Here is an 18,531-nt window from a genome sequence, read left to right as displayed (position 1 = left end):
GATGGCCGCCACTGTGGCTCTGTGCAGCTCACTCCCAGCAAGCCTTTGTTCAGCCCGCCTCTGCTGGTATCCGATAAGTGGATGATGCGATTAAATCCTGATTCACCTGGTTCACCTGGGAGCCGGCATCCATTGCCAGCTCCCACCAAAGGCCTGAACATAAAGCCTAGGATACTCCATGTCTGGCCCTGTCAGGCCACTGGAAGACTCGACCCTCTACACTAGGGTACGCACAATCCACTGTCCATGCACCTACTATTAAGTTGACCATGTCACTAGCCCAGTCAGAGCATCCTAATGTTGCCGCCTCCCCATTCCTGCAACATGCCATATGGCTCCTGATCATGAACCCTGCTTCTGCTAGGTCAGGAGACGCATCACACGGAAACGGTTTTGCTGTTGCTAAACCCAGCGTGCATCTGCCAAAGAAGCGATTGCCACTCCTTAAGTGCATCCCCAGTAAAAGTGTGCCTCTCAAAACCACTACCGGCAGATGTCAGGAATGGGCGCCTGGGCTCTCGCTGCATACACGCAGCCCAACTTAAGTTTCCCCTCACTCTCGCTGAACTCAGCAAAGCAAACATTGCAACAGCCGCCAGCTAAACTTCACTTCTTATGGGAACCACACAGAGCAAACACTGCCTAATACCAGGAAGGACAGTGGGCATCCCCAGTCTCACCTATCAACACTATCCTTGAGTTAGAAAATGCTCCCTTCCCCCTTTTAAAGAAAAGGAATGACTCACAACCCTTCCCGATCATGCGCCCGGTGGCCGCACCCTGGGAAATGTGGCTTGCGCTTATGACAGTCCAATCACACCAACTGTGTATCCTATGGATACTCTAATCCCCTGCTTAACCAAAGGTACTTATCTGACCAATGCCATCTGCAACATGGTGCCTGATAACATTTCTAGAAATCATGCCACCATTACAACTACAAGTGCTCATACTGTTGATGCTGATTCTACAGCAAGTGTTGTAACTGCTTATGCCTTTATCAGCGTTGCTGCTGCTGAGGCCATCCTAAGTCCAAGTACTGTTGATGCCATTACTAGTGTATCTGCTGCTGATGCCTCCTCAAGTGTTAATACTGGTGCTGCCATTACTAGCACTGTTGCTGCTGATGCCATTGCAAGTGCTAATGTTGTTGAAGCCATTACTAGCGTGGCTATTGCCCATGCCATTGTAGGTGATATTATTACTGATGACATTAGTAGCTATGGAGCTGACACCCCTGCTAGTGAACTGCCGCCACCCCTGCTAGAGAACCGCAGCCTAGACTTCCTCATGCCTCTCATGCCCTCGAATTTGCTGACCTCATCACCTCAGACAACCTAGACTTCTTGGCCATCACTTAAACCTGGCTCCATGCTGCAGCCGGTCCGGCCCTCTCCCTAGCCATCCCTCACAGTTACACGATATTCAGGAAAGACAGAATAGATGCCAAAGGTGGGGGAGTAGCCATCACTGCCAAAAACTCCTTATCCATCAGGGTTATGAATAATCTTCTCTTTCAAACTGGGGAACTCCTGTCATTTAAATAGACTCTCTCACACACCTCTACCTTAGCACTGCATCTCATCTATAGGCCTCCAGGACCCTTACTGTCATTTGAAGATGACATCTCTCATCTCCTCTCCTTGGAGTCAAATCTTTTGTCCAAAATTGTCCTCACAGGAGATGTAAAAGTAGGACTTTATGACCCTATGGTGTTCAACGCGCTAGCTATTGCCAATACTTTGGAGGCCTTGACCATCTCCCAACTCATCATGCTTCCTACTCACATTAGATTGGCTAGCAGATCTCAATTGCAATATCTTTGTCGACTCCAACGTGCCCTGCCCCTGGTGTGACCACAATGTCATTGCCTTCACCATTCCCAGGTATACACAACTCCCCACCCTGCCTCAAATATCACTGGCTACTCTCACGAGAATTACCTGTAACATTACACTAGCCAGAATCCTCCCATTGTTGAAACTGCTCACAGCCTTCCAACCCATCATGGATGACCCTACTACCATGGTAGCATTATACAACCAATCACTTCTTTGTGCCATTGACCAGGTTGCACTCATGAGCAAACGCAAACCCAACTCACTAGCTCACTTAAATACCTGCTATACATCTAACATTAAAGCCCTCTGTTCTACCAATATAATGTCAGAGACCACCTGGAAAAAAGACCCAACACCTTCAAATAAAGACCACTTCACATCTAGGTCCAAAACATACAAACAAACCATTCTCTTAGCTAAAGGCTCAATCTACAATAACCGAATATAAAAAGAAAGAATCAGGCACCCGAGAGCTTTTTGCGATACTGTAGGAACTCAAATCACCAGTTCTGCCTCCAGCCACCCGAATCATAGAACCTACCTGCTGCTCCAACATGCAAAAAAACCTAATCGACAAAATCGCTACACTCCAAAATGAAAATCCTTGACAAGAAAAACAAACTGACACCCTCTGAGACTACACCAGAACCTATATTGACACCATCTCCAGACTCCAGCCATCTGTTCGAGTTCACCCCAGTATTTGTTCACGAAATAATCAAAATTATCAAAGGCCTGAAACCATCCGAATGCCAAGGCGACATATGCCCAGTCCCAGTCATCAAATACTGCCCCTGAAGAGCTTGCCCTTTTTATTGCAGCACTCATTAACACCTCCTTAGATACTGCTAGCATACTGGCTAACATAAAAGATGCCTGGGTACTTCCTCTCCTCAAAAAATCCACCCTAGACCCCACCAATCCAACTAGCTAATGCCAAATAACAACAGTCCCTTTCCTTCTCAAAATACTGGACAGAGCTGCATATCTACAGATCCAAAAGTATCTTGAAGCAAACAATCTCCTTAGACTATGCCAGTCCGGATTTCAACCAGATCACGGAACGGAATCAGAACTCAAGTTCAAAGACAACGGCAGACTCGGCCTCCTCCTCCTGCCCGAACTCTCAGCTGCATTTGATTTAGTGGACCACAAAATCCTCTGCCAGCACCTCTCCTCTGAAGCCAATTTCTCCACTAAAGCAACAGCATGGATCCTGTCATTCTCAGCTAACCAAACCGTGAGAGTCTTCTCACCCTCTTCCTCAGTTCTCCAGCATCAGTCACCTGTGGAGTCACCCAAGGTGCCTGTATCTCCCCCATGCAAATCCTCCTACTCATCATAGGCTTCTACGACATGGACTCCAACTCACTGTGGAAAGTCTATCAAACCATTCAGGTATGGATGGCCCTTCACTCTCTATGCCATAATGATGACAAGACCGAAATGCTCCTCCTTGGTTCACAAACACTCCTAAATAAACTTGAAGACAACAACAAATCCATCACTATAGATGGCATTCCCATCCTAGTCTCCAAAGTAGTTAAAATATTGGGTGTCTACCTGGACTCCACTCTCACGCTCACAAAACAGGTAAACACAATTGCCTCATCCACTGCTTAAACGTCAAAACTCTTCGACACCTGCAGACCTTTCTTCACCCTTGACAACTGTGTCTCAATTGCAAGAGTCCTTATAATCTCTAGACTCCTGCAATGCCCTTTTTTGCAGGATCCACGACCAGTAACATCAAAAAGCTAAGCTACAGGTCATACAAAACAATGCACTAAGAGCAGCCATAAATATCTAAAAAAAATACCACATATCACTGACGAGAAGAAATGTCCATTGGCTGCCCATCTGCAAGCGCGTTCTCTTCAAAACCCTCACAATAATGAACACATGCCTGTCTAACACTGTACCTAGCTTTCTGACAAGCACATTCTCTAGACCCCAATCCAACAGACCCAAAAGGGCCACCCACCAACACCTCCTCACCTTCCCTAGATTCAAATGGGAAAGAGCATGGGTCACAGCTTCCCGGTAGTAGCTGCCAAACATTGGAATGCCCTCCCATCTTCCCTTAGAGGCGAAACCTCCGTCTGGACATTCCACACATGCCTCAAAACAAGGATCTTATCACAGGACCTGTAACCACAGTTCTACCATATCATTTGTTAATGATCTATCGTGTGTCTCAAAGTCCCCCACTGTCTATCGCCTGTACTGTATGCATGAACCTTGCATTTCTTGTCTCCTTAAACTGTGCTTCCTGTAACCAGTGCCTTGATGCCTTTGGGATTGGTGCACTCTACAAATGACAAATAAAGAAACAAATAAATAAATGCAGCACCCACACTTATCAGAAGAAAGTAGTCTAACAATATATATAGATAGGGAATAAGGGGAAAACTGCTTGCATTAGGCTAACATCAGATGCCAGCATCAGCACTTAACTTAGTCAGCACAGGCTATTCATGCATGAGAGATTCTGGAACCATTTAAACAGTCAAATCGGTGTTCAGAGCAAAGTACTTCACACTTTTTTTGAAAAACGAAGGAAAATGCAAAGCCATTTTTTACATCTCTGTCATTCATGCCTACATGGAAAGTAGCCCTTTATGGCGCAATATACTATGAAGACAAGAGGCATCTAAAAGAATAAGCTGAATGCCCATTGGTAGATTTTTATTTATTTATTATTTGTATACAGTTCAAAGAACTTTTAAAAACATATCAATTTATAATGGAAAATAAACATATACACACATATACACATAATTGCAATCTCAATGACAGATAAAGTTTAGTTGCATAGCATATTTCAACGTAGTTCAACAGATCAACAGTGCAACACCTCGGATGCCTTAAAACCAGTGTGAGTACCATACTACTTGTCTACCAGGCTTAGCATTTTAAAAATTGATAAATTAGGAAAAAGTGTATCAGTTGCTTTACAATTAAAATCAGCGAGGGTCCATTTAGGTCGACACTCTATAAGTATTACTAAAAGGTTTCAAACAGCCAAGTAGTACATAGTCAGTATTAAAGTAGTTAGTGTAGCACTGTGGTTAAAAGTTTACAGTAACAGTTCTGTTGCCCTACACATATACAATGTAACTCGGTTTAACATATGTTGTATCTGACAGCAAAGGTTCTTCAACAGTCCTTTCTGCATTTACTTCGGGTAGTATTTTTGTAATATAACACCACAGGTGGTACAAGGCTATCTTGACTCTTTCCGGCTCAGTATTAATACAATTGTTCCAGAAGTCGTCTTGTTTTATCGCCTCGTTTTATTGTCATATACGCAGTGCCAAGTAGTTTACTCTCCGTAAAAACATGCTTAGGCGTTTCCAAGAGCCCAGGTACGATACATATTCAACAAGTCCTGTCTGCCTTCGGTATCTTAAACCTAGCACCGAGGAATATTAACAGGTGCAGTTGGTTTGTGTGCAGTCTCAGTAGAAAGGTCTGCATTGAAGGGCATGGACATTGTCTCAGATTTCTTTGTGTTTATAGTTAAGTGTGTGTTGTCACATAAGCTTCATATTTATAGCAACATAAGGTAGACAAGTGGGAGTAGTTATTGTTCCAACCCCAGTTCCTCAATTTGTTTTTAAACAATTGTTTTAGTATATGGACCTGAGTTCCACATTCCGAATCAGGGTGCCATCAAATCACCTCATACATCCTGGACATCAATTTACCATATTCTACTTTGCTTTGCCTAGAGGGAGGCCCGTCTCTGTCCCCTAATGTGGCCAATAATTGACAGCAAGGATGGGAGTTACCTTTAATGTACAATAAATCTTGTCTCACCTTCAATTGTCCCTTTAATGAGACCAGCCCCAATTCCAATTGGAGATACTCTTGGGGGGTAGAAGGACTCTATTTTAATATACAATTCCAAAAGTATCCCTCTAGGTGGTCCAGCCACTTGAAATCACACATACTCAGTGCATCCAACCCATACAACACCATCAGGCAGAAGCACTGTGTTTAGAGGGTGATTATTCCTTCTAATGTATAACCAGCGGTTTAAATGGAAAATATGTCTACTAGTGAGGTCAACCGCTGAGCCTTCATAACCTTAGCCTCTTTAATTTCCATGTAGGCCCTATTGGCACTCATCTCCAAACCAAGGTAGGGGTACAGGTCCACATTTTCAAGGGTCCATAATCTGGTATCGAAGCTTGGGCACTTAACTCTCTTAGACAAAATCATCAATAACTTTGTCTTCCATGTGTTAATTGTTACGTCATTCTCATTTGCTTAGCTAACTAGGCTATTAAACATAGCTTGAGAACTCATAAATGTGGGGTTAAACATGAGCAAATCATCTGCAGATAATAGGCACGGGATAGGTCAATTACCAATTCTAGGGAAACATCCAGCCCCTGACTTAAAGCACCTAGGGAGGTCGGACATGTATAGGTTGTACAGGAAAGGGGCCAGGGTACCAAATGTGTCATGGCACCCTTATCACCCAGTCAGACTCTGGCTTGGGTGTTTAAGTGCAATCCGTTAAGGGCATTTGAAATTCATGCAGGGCACCCCCATGTTTCCATCTTGGCCCACAACTTTCCTCGGTTCACACCGTCAAATGCCGCCAGAAAGTCCACAAAAGTGACATTTAGTGTGGACACCCCAGGTGCAGAGGCTTCACGAAATAATGCAACCATGATCCTCAGGTTATGTACCGTATTACATCCAGTGCGGAACCCTGTTTGAGTAAAGTGCAGTAACTTTGTACTTGCTACCCTACTCTGCAGGGCACTAGGAATAAATATAGAGAACATTTTCCCAGAGACATCCAAGAGTGACAGCAGCCTGCAAGTTTCAGGCATGGTCTGTTCCCCTTTCTTATACACTGACACCAATACATGCTGCTTCCACGAGGTTGGTATCAGCTGCTCTCTGCACAATGTATCCTATAGAATCCTAAGGATTCTAGCCCACTGACCAGAGTTCTGCATTAAAACAACATTAGCAAGACCTTTTGGCCCAGTGCCCTTAGAATTCTTAAGTTTTCTTATGACATTTTCAATAGCGTTCACCCCAATTTTCAACATCCAACCCTTCAACATAGAATTGGGCGGCCATGAATCAACTGAGGTACCTCCTCTCTCATTTTAATAACCAATCCAACTATCTTCCTGTATGGGGTTAAGTATCTTGGGTCTGGGGTGTACCCTAGCCTTTGTTAGTGCTTCCCATATATTCTTAGAGTAACCAATACATAGCACCATAAAAATACTTTGCCAATATGTATTTTGTAGAGAGTGTCTCCAAAAGTTAAGCCAGGCCTTATAGATTCCATCGCCCTGTTACCAGAAATTGCACTATACGGGCCACATAGCATAGCCCCCCCCCCCTGGAGATGCGTGTCAATCATAATCTTAATGCCCCTGGGACTTCCACAGACATGGGGGGAGAAACCCCGTACTTTTATGTATCAATGTCGCTCAGTAGTGGCCTTAAACATATTCCGGGCATACAGGCCGGACGTGGTTGGGGGCAATTGGCCAGAGTTACTGTCTGAAGATACCACCGGTCCATTCCTGCCTGTTTCTCTATCAAGAGTGAAGGACAGTGCCCACCTGGGCATTGCACGAAGTAGGAATACACTTAGCGACAGTGCACCTGTCCAGGCAGCCTTTTAATGACACTGTATGCCTGGAACCGTCAGCCTGCACTCTAGTGACATTTGGTGCTTCAGAAGGTGCTTTCTCACGATCATCGCTAATGGCCATCACCTGTGTTTCAAGACAAGAAGTGTGGGTGGATTTTCTAGTGGATTGCACCGTGGCCCCTACAGGAGATCTCACAAGAGAAGATGACTTGGGTTCTGGGGATGTGATTTCTCCATCATTGATATCTCTGCACACAATGCTTCCAAGTTCAGCCTCCTTGTTCCCGGCAGCAATATTAACAAAGTCATGGGAATTCCAGGACACCTCAGATACATCTATAGAGTGATAGATCGTGGTTACTGGCACACCCCTTGCCCTGGGATCACAGCACATGTTTTGACCAGGCATCGTAAGTATCTTAGGCCTGGAGCGGATGTTTGAGGCAGCTAACCTGTCCATGGGAGTCTGGGTATAGGCTGAGCTAAATGTCCTGTGTTCCACATTTACTTCTACTAACATCACCATTTCGAGTTTTAGATCACATTGATCTGAGGCAATTACTGAGCATAGCGCCAACAGGGCAACCAGCTTAGAGATTAGCTAATTGAAGTGGGGTGTAAACTGATCAACTCCACCAAAGGTGCCCTGGTCAATCCTTTGCCCATTGGTCTCAGGTTCGCAGTTACCTGCTCAAACGGCCTTCATTTCCTGGGCCAGAGCAACTAGATCTCAGCTGCTGGACAAGTTGGTTAAACTGTCAACTCTGGAAGAGTGGACATTACCTTGAGGGTTGCCCTCCAAGGTCCTACATAGGTTAAGTAGCAAGGCATTGTTGTCCAGAGACTGCATAGAACAGGATAATAATGCACAACTTTCACCGTCGGTATACGATAGAAGCATAAGAGGTTTCTTTATACAGACATTAGTCTCAGAAGGCGTAATCCCCTCATTTTGGGGGTGGGGGACTGTGACTGTGAATATTGAGGCCATAGTAGGTTTGGATATTTGTGTGGAGGGATTACCCACAGCGAAGAAGAATCCTGAGATTCTTGATTGGGAATTAAGCTGCCAACCCCCATTAGGCCCCAGGTCTTTCCTTTCGCCTTTTCGTTTTTGGTGCCTCCTTGTACGCTGTCCTGGTGAGCGTCGGGCTATGTACATGCCTCCCCCTCAATAGCGTTTCACTACAAAGTCCTTGTCTCCGGTCAGGTTTAGGCTTCATGTTACAAACTGGGTAAGCAGGCCAGCCACTAGTGTATTAGCAAACAGACACATTGTGCAATTTTGTAAGAGTTAACTGGCTGTATGTAGCATGAGGAGCATTGTGTGTAAATGGGATGCCCAACATACTGTACTGCACACTTTTAACAGACCCTAATGCTTCTTTGAAAGCGTAAATTCCATTTGCTTGTGAGATAAAAAAAACACCCCATCCCCAGCCCTGTTCTGCTTATTTTGTAACCTCTCAGTTGCAAACATCCAGCAAAGTAGTACATATAGAACGTCCTTCGTATGATTTATTGTAACTAAATTAGGTCCTCTTTAAACTTCCGCATATTATTTTTCCAAACAACCTCCATTTTTTTCTGCAGTCCAGGTTGAATATTCGCTATGATGTTGCAGCCCACAGATTTTAAATCTCTGCCAATTCATCCCTTGTATTTTATTGTCTTAATGGACAATACATGCATTAAAGATTTCTTTTATATATTGTAAATACTGTGATAGTATAGTTTCAGGACTCTATATTATACCATAGTACATTAAGATATATGTTTTCTTCAGATTGTAGATCCTTTTTATTATTGAGGTTATTATTTATGTTGTGCATAATGCTGAAATTGCTGAAAACATGTTTTTGAGCTCTTCGAAAACCTGGAAATAAGCAAAATTGAATTGAACTGAATTACCCATGTAATACCTTTTTTCTTCTTGCTTATAATCTCCACATACTACAGCAGTTTGGAAGATTCGAAGCTATTAATTTTTAAATAGCACTATGGGCATTTTTTATTAGATGTTTTCAATTGTGAGTTTATTGGTGTCATGTATATTATCAAAATACTAGCTTAAGAACCTGGCTTTGCCCTTGATGTCCATTCTCGCATTTTGTTTTATATTCCACCAAAAAAGATGAACAAATATTGTTGTTTGCCACGAAGGAAAAATGTGATACATGTTAATTTCACTAATTAATTGAACGCCACATTTTCATTCATCTCCGATTTAAATTCTCACATGAATATCACATTTGTATTCTTACACTGCTTACTCTAATTATTTGCGGTGTTGTTAGCAGTGGTGGCCATTTTCGCAGCTAAACACACACTGCAAATAATCAGAGAAGATATACAAATAAGATATTCATGTTTGTGAATTTAAATCTGAGGTAAATGAAAATGTGGTGTTCATTTCATTAGTCAAATTAACATGTCTCAAGTTTATTGCAAAACAAATCAATGAAAAGAAAGACACCTAACTCTCTTAAAAAAAAATTGAAAACCAAAAAAATGCAAGACCAGTTTAGCAGTGACAGTGCAACGATTAGCACTTTCTACAAATGATCTGTAGATGATGCGCAGAACACCAGAAAACGTAAAAAAGATGGAATGACCTATCAGGCTAGAAATAGTTTCATTCATTCGGCGATGAAATACAGAATGTTCCATGCAAAATTCATGATGCCAGACCTCACCATGTATTACGAGTTACATTCTCAAGATCAACACCATATCCAAACCCACAAACAAACACAACTTTGTTTTGTATATAGATCATAAACAGAATTCTGGAGAAAAAGGTGCAGGAGTTTGACACTTAATCACAGTGACAACAGTTCAGAGGCATATTTGGGCATGGAGGCTTCTGTAACTTTCTTAGTTTCTGAGTATACTTTTTTTTTTGTATGTAAATGTAAACTTAAATACCACAAACATAGCAATGAAAGTATCAACACACTGTATAATGTTGGTTAAAGATTACAAAGACTTTGTAAACCAGCCAAGAAGGAAAAGTTTGGGCTGTGGATATTGGTGGCCCTGGCCGACAGTGATGGTTTTCTCATTGGAGGAGGAGCAGGGGGCCTTTGGTAGTCCCTAGTTACTATCTGACAAGCAAGAACTTGAGGTACCTCCTGAACCGCAAGAGCATTGGAGTCATCCTAACTCTGACAGGGAAGGTGTTTCCTGTTTATTTTCTTTGTGCATCTGGTTTGTGCTAAGACTTCTGCTGGCCTGATTCCTGAAGGTTGTTTTCCCTTTGTGGTGAGTTAGGTTGGAGCCCATGTGGTATTAGCCTTATATGTGCTTTGTGCTACCTTGAAGACTACCCTGTCTGAGATAGGTAAACTGTGCAGCTCTTTAAGTGGGGTATGTGGCCACATCTCTTTGATCCTGTGAAAATGATGGAAGAGTCTTAGGAATGTCTTTACAGTGCCTGTCTTAAAGCCGAAACTGTTGGCTTTGTTAATGATTGTTTAATGAATTTTTAGGAAGCTTGGCAAATGCCTGAGAGGAACTTGTTTCTACGTAATATTGTGTCTATAGGCATTGTTACTTTGGGAGAGTACGACTGATTTTTTTGTTGGTTATCCATTCCCGACTCATCAAACCAGTGAATGAGCGATAAACAAGCATAATCTCTTCATTTAGTATGAGGTCCTATATATTTTGGTTCTAGGCTTAGTCAGTGCGGTAGAGAGTAGACAAAGAACAATGGGGTGTTGCAAAGAGAATGTGGGGGGTAGGCGTTACTTATAAGCATGTGTTCAAAGAAGGTGGATATCTACACAACATGAGACTGCAGACCGCATTTATTAAAAAGGTGAAGTAGTTTTAGAAAAGGATATGGACTTGTGTGTAAAAGAAATAGTAGGTAGTGCATGAAACTAGAGAATAATAGGAAAAAACATTATATGTGGTAAAATCAGCATTTTTGGAACAAGAAGTTGTCTATCTAATGGCTGCAAATTTAATATGAAATGCTATATAAAAAACAATGACTCCTTATCCTGCAAGAGCTCATCCATGTCTCATTGCTTAAGGGTATTCACCAAGCAAAAGTATTGGACATGAATGAAACCGAAGAAAAAATAGGGCCAACAAAAATAACTTATATTTAAAGAACATAAATGGTAAAATGCTGCTGAATGATCAGGCATAGAAGTTTGATGTACTGACCTAAAGGGTTTTACGTTGCCATGCATGACTTTAAAAGGTAAAAAAAAATGTTTTAAAAATGTTTTAGTGTGCATGTAGTTTATAAAATCCGTTGCACAACATCATTATCACAAATGTAAATTGATCCTAATATATGCCCACTCTTATCAAAATTTCTATAAAACTCATTATAAAGGTAAAACCATAGCTTTTTCACAATTCATTGTGAGAAGGACAATATAAAAAGTAAGATAATGTGAAAGCTAGGTCAATATAATTGGTAAGTCATCAGACAAATAGCCACCACATGCAGGGCCTCATTAGAAGTTTGGGAGTGTGACCAAAAACTGTGGTAATTCAGTGGTAAAATATGCATTACTGCCACATGACCACACCACCAATCTATAGGATTGGATCTAAGGTGGAGGAAAAACCTCCAGAAAAATGCTGGAGGTAATTCTGCCACTTTACTGTTAAAAAACAACAATTTTGATGGAATTACCCCCAGTGGTAATTCTGCCGAAATCCCCATAGAGTCCTAATGGGGACTAACTGCCACACCACCATACAGCCATGTATAATCCGGTGGTAATTCTGCCAGACCAAGTGGTGGTAGCAGTAAATCTGTTTGGTGGTATCGCTGCTGAGATACCACCAAACTCATAAAGAGGTCCATATGTCTAACTCAATATCCATTGATTATGAGGTATATACACCCTCACCCAAATGAGAGTGGATCACTATAAGATAATGCACCAGGTCTGGCAAGTTATGATTAGTGGCGTTTGGTACCCATTTAATAAGCTTCCCAAAACATTGACAAATAGGGCTTCAACTGTATCGAGGAAACGCCTAAATAAATTCCTTCATATTTCATATGTGGACCTACAGTCGACCAAGGGATGTTTCAAATTGTCCTGTTTCTCGACCTGCAGAACCTCTGAGCTGGAATAATGTTCCTGATACGGCCCCATCTCTCTAAGATACCCAGCAGATTGAACCTAAAGCTCCCAAAGATATTTCTGTATGTAGGGTTCGAAAAAACCTTCACATATACAGGTATAAATTCTGCCTTATTCACAATGCAACTTGAATTTCTTGTTTGTGTCCTGATCTTTACACAAGTTTAATCATATTATTTTCTTTGTAAGATCATCCATATTAGTTAACAACTGGTGTCTTTCTAAATGCTTTTGGGTTAAGATATTATTGCATTCTTTTAAGAAGTCATTTAGTTCAGCAAAATCACCAGTTTTTCTAAATTACACAGGTCTACAATGGGAGAATGAGAAGTCCTTAGTAGGCAATATTTTCCCTACATATAATTTCCCCCTTAAGTGCCAATGACGAGTATGCTCGTCCTTTTGCATAGACTTGCATAATAGCCTGGCAGTTAGGGGATTAAGGAGTATTTACAATATTTAAAATAGATCTTCCACATTAATGTATATAGGGGTGCCAATTTAATTTCTATTCTGGAAGCAATACTGGACCATGCTGTCCCTTCCGATATGAAATACCCAAGATAGATTTTGTTCCTAACTATTTTTATTTGACTCCCCCACAGCCCAGCAATTGTTATTGTTCACCTTATTTTTGGAGGGTATCAGAGCCGAAGACTTGTGAGGATTGAAGCAAAGAATAATATTCTTTTTAAAAGTATTTAAACAATGTAAGGTTCTGATTAACCAATTTGGGGTTTTTCCAACAGAATTATGTCAATAGTAAAAAGAAAAGCTGTACAAACAATGTGGCTCTTTATCGGGCCTGGGATATACATGGGGTGGGGTGATCCAGATCTCAAAAGCACTCTGAAAGCATTTCAAACCAATTGACTAGCCTAAGATAATCATAATATTTGCAGGTCATTTTTCCGGAAATTCATGTGTGTCAAGTACTTAGACATATAGATACATAGATATTCATGGCAGATACACACAATCACCTCCATATGATCTACCCCAGAGTATGTCTGGTTCTCTCTCCACTGAATCACTCAATAATGTACTTATTGCCTCGATACTAGTTCAGCAGTGTGGAAAAAAAGTGGTGATAATTGCAGTAAGCAAATTACTTTCACCACACTGCCGAATTGAATCCAGAAAATGCATGGACTCCAGAAATTGGGATTATGACTTCCTTACCAGAACATTTGACCCGGCAGCAATTCTGCCAGACTGAGTGGCCGTAACTTTATACGAGTTTGGTGGTAATTCAAAGTTATACCACAAAATGTGCACCAAAGTGATAATGAGGCCATACGTTTCCAGTTTTGCCAAATCTATTTCTCTGTGTTTACTTCCCTAAACAGGCACTGTGCATTGTAGGTAAAAGACAGCTTATTTCCTTGATCTAATGAGAGTGTAGGTGGGGCAGAGAACTTCAAAGCTGTTTGAAAGTGCTGTGAACTAAGAATGAAGGGGGCATGGCATAATTATCACAGCACATTCTGATAAGTAATCTAACAGGTGTGACACTGGCATATCAGGAGCCCCTTCAGTGCTACGGACCCTGCTGCCTAAGGTCGGGGGAAGCCTAGGCCTCAACCTGCCTGAAGTCAGATTGAGGGCTGGGCTAGGGTTGACTGCAGCTAATGGTGCAAGTGCAGGAAGGAGGTACTCCACCTTTTGGCTCCATGCACGCATTATACAGGAACCAGGAAGTAGAGACCCTGCATCCTCGTTCCTGTCTGCATGCAGCATGGGATATGATGGCCTGGAGATGAGACAGAGCGCCAAGTCTGTGCCACAGAGAACAGGTAAGAAACCCTTTATAAAAATAAATGTATATGTGGGAGTGTGTGCATGCATGTCTGATGTGATTGTGTATGTATGTATGAATTGTTATGCATGTATGTGTGTGCGTGTATGCATGTATTTACGGGTGCAGAGTGTGAGTGCCATGGGATTTAGAATGCAGTGTGTGGATGTTCTGGGTGCATGGGTGGAGAATGCAGTGTGTGAGTGAATGTGAGAAAGGTGTATGGGTGAGTGACAGATGAGTGAATGGGTACAAATGTTCCTGTGAATATTCTGTGTAGGTGGGTGAATAAATGGAGAATGCACTATGAGTGAATGCAAGAGAAGGTGTATGAGTGAGTGACAGGTGACTGACTGAGTATGATTGTGACTGTGAATGTTCTAGGTGGGTGGGTACATGCGTTAAGAAGGCAGTGTGAATGAAGGTGAGAGAGGGTGTATGGGCGAGAGACTTGTGGGTGAAGGGTTATGAATTTGAGTGTGTGTGTATGTTCTTGGTGGGTGCTTGTGTGGAGAATGCAGTGCAAATGTTCTGGTTGCACATTTGAGTGAAATTGAGAGAAAGTGTGGGTGAATGACTGGTGGGTGAATGGTTATGAATCTGATATGTGTGCATGCACGGTGCTCAGCGACCTGAGGATATGTGGTCAAATTGGCATTTTGTTGAAGCCAGTCTATTCATTGTTTATGGTGGCAAGACATTTCTTTTCTGGGCATCTATGTTAAAGCAAGCATGATAAGTGTTAATATGTGATGTTTTGATGCCTCCAGTCTAGTCATTACTTATAGTGGCATGACTACTTATAGTGGCATGACATTTGGTACTGGGCATCTATGATAAAATATGTGAGAATTGTTTTTACATATCTAGACTGGCATTTTGGTGCAGACATCCTAACCATTTCTAATGTATAGCACAAACTGTGAGCTTCCTGGTGTTGAACAAGAAGAAAGAAAAAGAGGAAATAAACAAAACGAAAATAAAAAGAAGATAAACCACAGAGTAATTGTTCACAGGATGGGAACAAACACATTTTAAGTCACTTCCTAAAAAAAAAATGGCTTTCAACTACTCAAAGTGACCGTGGAAGGCTGCTCCAGAGCTTTGGTGCAGCCACTGAAAAAGCATGGCTACCAACCATACTCTTTTGAAATCTCAGTACAATCAAAAGGAGACTATCAGTGGAACATAATGCAGATGAAGGTTTATATTCACTGAGCCTTTCCTGGAGATACATGGTACCTTTGCCGTAGAAAGCCTGATGTACAAGGCAAAGGGTTTTAAATGTGACTCTACGGTCAACAGGGAGCCAGAGCAACTTACTAAGTAGGGGGGTAGCAGAAGCCGATGTGGGTATATTAGCCGATGTTGGTATATTGGGTATATTAGCTCCAAGCCTCACAGTGGAATTCTGCAGGACTTGTAAATGTTTAATATTGTCTGTAGGCTGAGCTAGTAAGGAAGCATTACCAACATTTGGGTTGCCCAGAACAACGCCAAAGGTTAGGATTATTTCCACACCTTCCAGCCATCCCCTCTTTTGTTTTGCACAGTATTTATACTATTTATACACCATTTTCTTCTTAAACTGGTCACTGCTTCACTGTTCTCAATCGTGCCAAGTAATGAGAGGCAGCCCCAAAGGGGTGTTTTCATTCCAGAATATCATAGATTTGCTAATGTGTTGAACATATGATTGGACCCCAAATCTCAAATCATCTGGTTGGTATGGCATGGTAATGTGTATTTATAAAGCACCTATGCAAAAAGGCAAGTGTTTCAAAGTGTTCAAGGAGGGTGGGAACATGGGAGAAAAAACATTTGTTCAGAGCCCTTGAAATTCTGAGACGTTAATAGTCTGTGCAGGCAGACTAAGTGCATATAATATAATTTAACAGTTGAGATACAGCAAATTCTGCAGCTTTACCAAGTGCAATTAAGGGGTGAAGTCAGGGGAGAACAGACACACACTCTTCAGGCACAGTGCATTTGAATCAAGCAAGTGCACTGATGATTACAGGGGGAGAGGTCCAAGTGCATCCAGTCAGTGGAGACTGGGGTAAGTGCAGAGAGAGCCACTCTCTTGGCTCATTTCTCAAGTGCAATGAGGTTGAGGTGAGTGAAGGGCCCTGAGACAAGTGTGAGAGAGGACTCGCAAGGTTGCCAGGGACCTGTGAGACTCCGAGGTACACCATGAGGCCAGTCAGCAAGCTGTAAGAAAAAGGAGAGGGAGAGGGAAAGAGCAGAGAGCTAGGTTAGCAGAGTACAGGGGGAGAGAGAAGGAAGAGGAGAAGAGGAAGGTCATGAGGAGTTTCTGGAACTTTAGAAGATCAGGCTCAAAAAGAGGGCAGCAGGGAGGCTATTCCAGATGGTGGCCCCTGCAGAAGATAAGGATCTTCCTCCAAATCTCTTCTTGGAGAACCGGCTCACTAGCAGAAGTTTGGATGTAGATGAGAGGAGAGCTCCGGAGGAACAGTATTTAGGTAGTCAACGTTGCAAATAGGTTAGTCCCAGGCCCCAGAAAGTCTCGTGGACAATGCAGGGGGTCTTGAACTTGATCCTTGCCGCCATGGGGAACCAGTGAAGAGATTTCAGCACCGTAGAGATGCAGTCTCTGGGCTTGAGGCCAAGGATAAGTCTTGTGGTTCTGTTCTGGATGAGTTGCAGAGAGCGCACAACAGAAGCAGGGAGATTAAGGAAGAGGCTGTTACAGTAGTCTAGCCTAGAGAGAACCAGGGCTCTGGAGACAGTGAGCCACTGGAGGAAAGTGAGAAAAGGTAGAGTACCTTTGAGGAGGTGTAGCTGGTAGTTAGACTTTTTAGATTTGTCCAAAATGTAAGAGGAGAAGGAGTGGAAGATGACCCCAAGGTTTTTAGCATCACAGGTTGGTGCAGGGGCAGGGCCAAGGGAGGCCGGCCATAGTGAAAGTGGGAAGGCGGGAGCAGAGGTCCCAATGGGAACTATCTCAGTCTTACTGGCATTGAGACAAAGGTCATTTTCAGCACACCATGACTGAATAGTGGACAGACAGTCAGATATGAGCGAGAAGGAGGAGGTGGCTGAGGGTAGCCAAAGTGATATTTGCATGTCATCTTTGTAGCACTGGAAGTTAGGGGTGTAAGTGGCAATCACACCTGCCAAGGCAGACATGTAGACATTGAAGAACCAGGGAATAGGTTAGATCACTGGGGGATGCCACAGGTTGAGAGAGCAATAGTCAAGAGAAAGGCTCTGAATTCCAACTGGTATGGGCGGTCGGATAGAAACTAGATTAACCATGCCAGCGCCTGACCTGTGAATCCAAGGGTGTCACAGCGACGTGCGATCAGGATGTTGTGGTTAACCGTGTCGAAGGCAGATGAGAGGTCAAGGAGAATGAGGACAGAGGGAGTGTTAGTGTCAAGGTTTGAGAGCAGGTCTTCACAGGTGTTCAGAAGGGCAATTTCCGTGCCTCTGGATGCTCTAAGTCCAGACTGATGGTCATGGAAGCACACAATAGATTCAGTGTGGATGGTCAGCTGAGAGATAGCTAACTTCTCCAGGAGTTTACCCATGAAAAGGAGTGATAGAGTTAGGGTGGTAGTTTGCGGAATGGAGGGGCCGGCAGAGGATTTCTTGAGCAGAGGATGCACAGGGGAGTGCTTTAGAGCAGTTGGTAAAATTCCAGTGGAAAAGGAGAGCTTGCAGAGATCAGCCAAGGCTGGGGCGTGGGAGTCAACATTGTCCTTAATGGTTTAGGAGGGGGAGGGGTTCACCTGTTTGGATGAAGCCTTCATAGACTGGACTTGTCCGGCGATCTTATCGGGTGAGACGGGTGAGAGAGAAGAAATAGGATGTGGAGATGGGACCAAGGGAGGCTCCAGTGTTGGTGTATGCTTTGGTGTGGAAGGGAGAGAGGAAAGGATGTCTTGGTTTTTGTGATGAAGTGTGCAGCCAGGGACGAGCAAAGGTCCTTTGTGGGTGTAACAGAAGAAGAGGCTACTGCGAGATTAGCCAGTTCCTTACAGACTATGAAACGTTTGGCTGTGTTACTTATTGCCACAGAGATGCAGGCTTGAATAAAGACTCTTATTTTGGAGCGGATGCAGAGTCGAATTGCCTTTGAAAGAGGTGGCAGGCCAGTTTGTCAGATGGTTC

This window comes from Ambystoma mexicanum, chromosome 10, assembly GCF_040938575.1.
Source record: "Ambystoma mexicanum isolate Mex_15411 chromosome 10, UKY_AmexF1_1, whole genome shotgun sequence".
Lineage (NCBI taxonomy): Eukaryota > Metazoa > Chordata > Amphibia > Caudata > Ambystomatidae > Ambystoma > Ambystoma mexicanum.
This window is presented reverse-complemented; position numbering follows the sequence as displayed.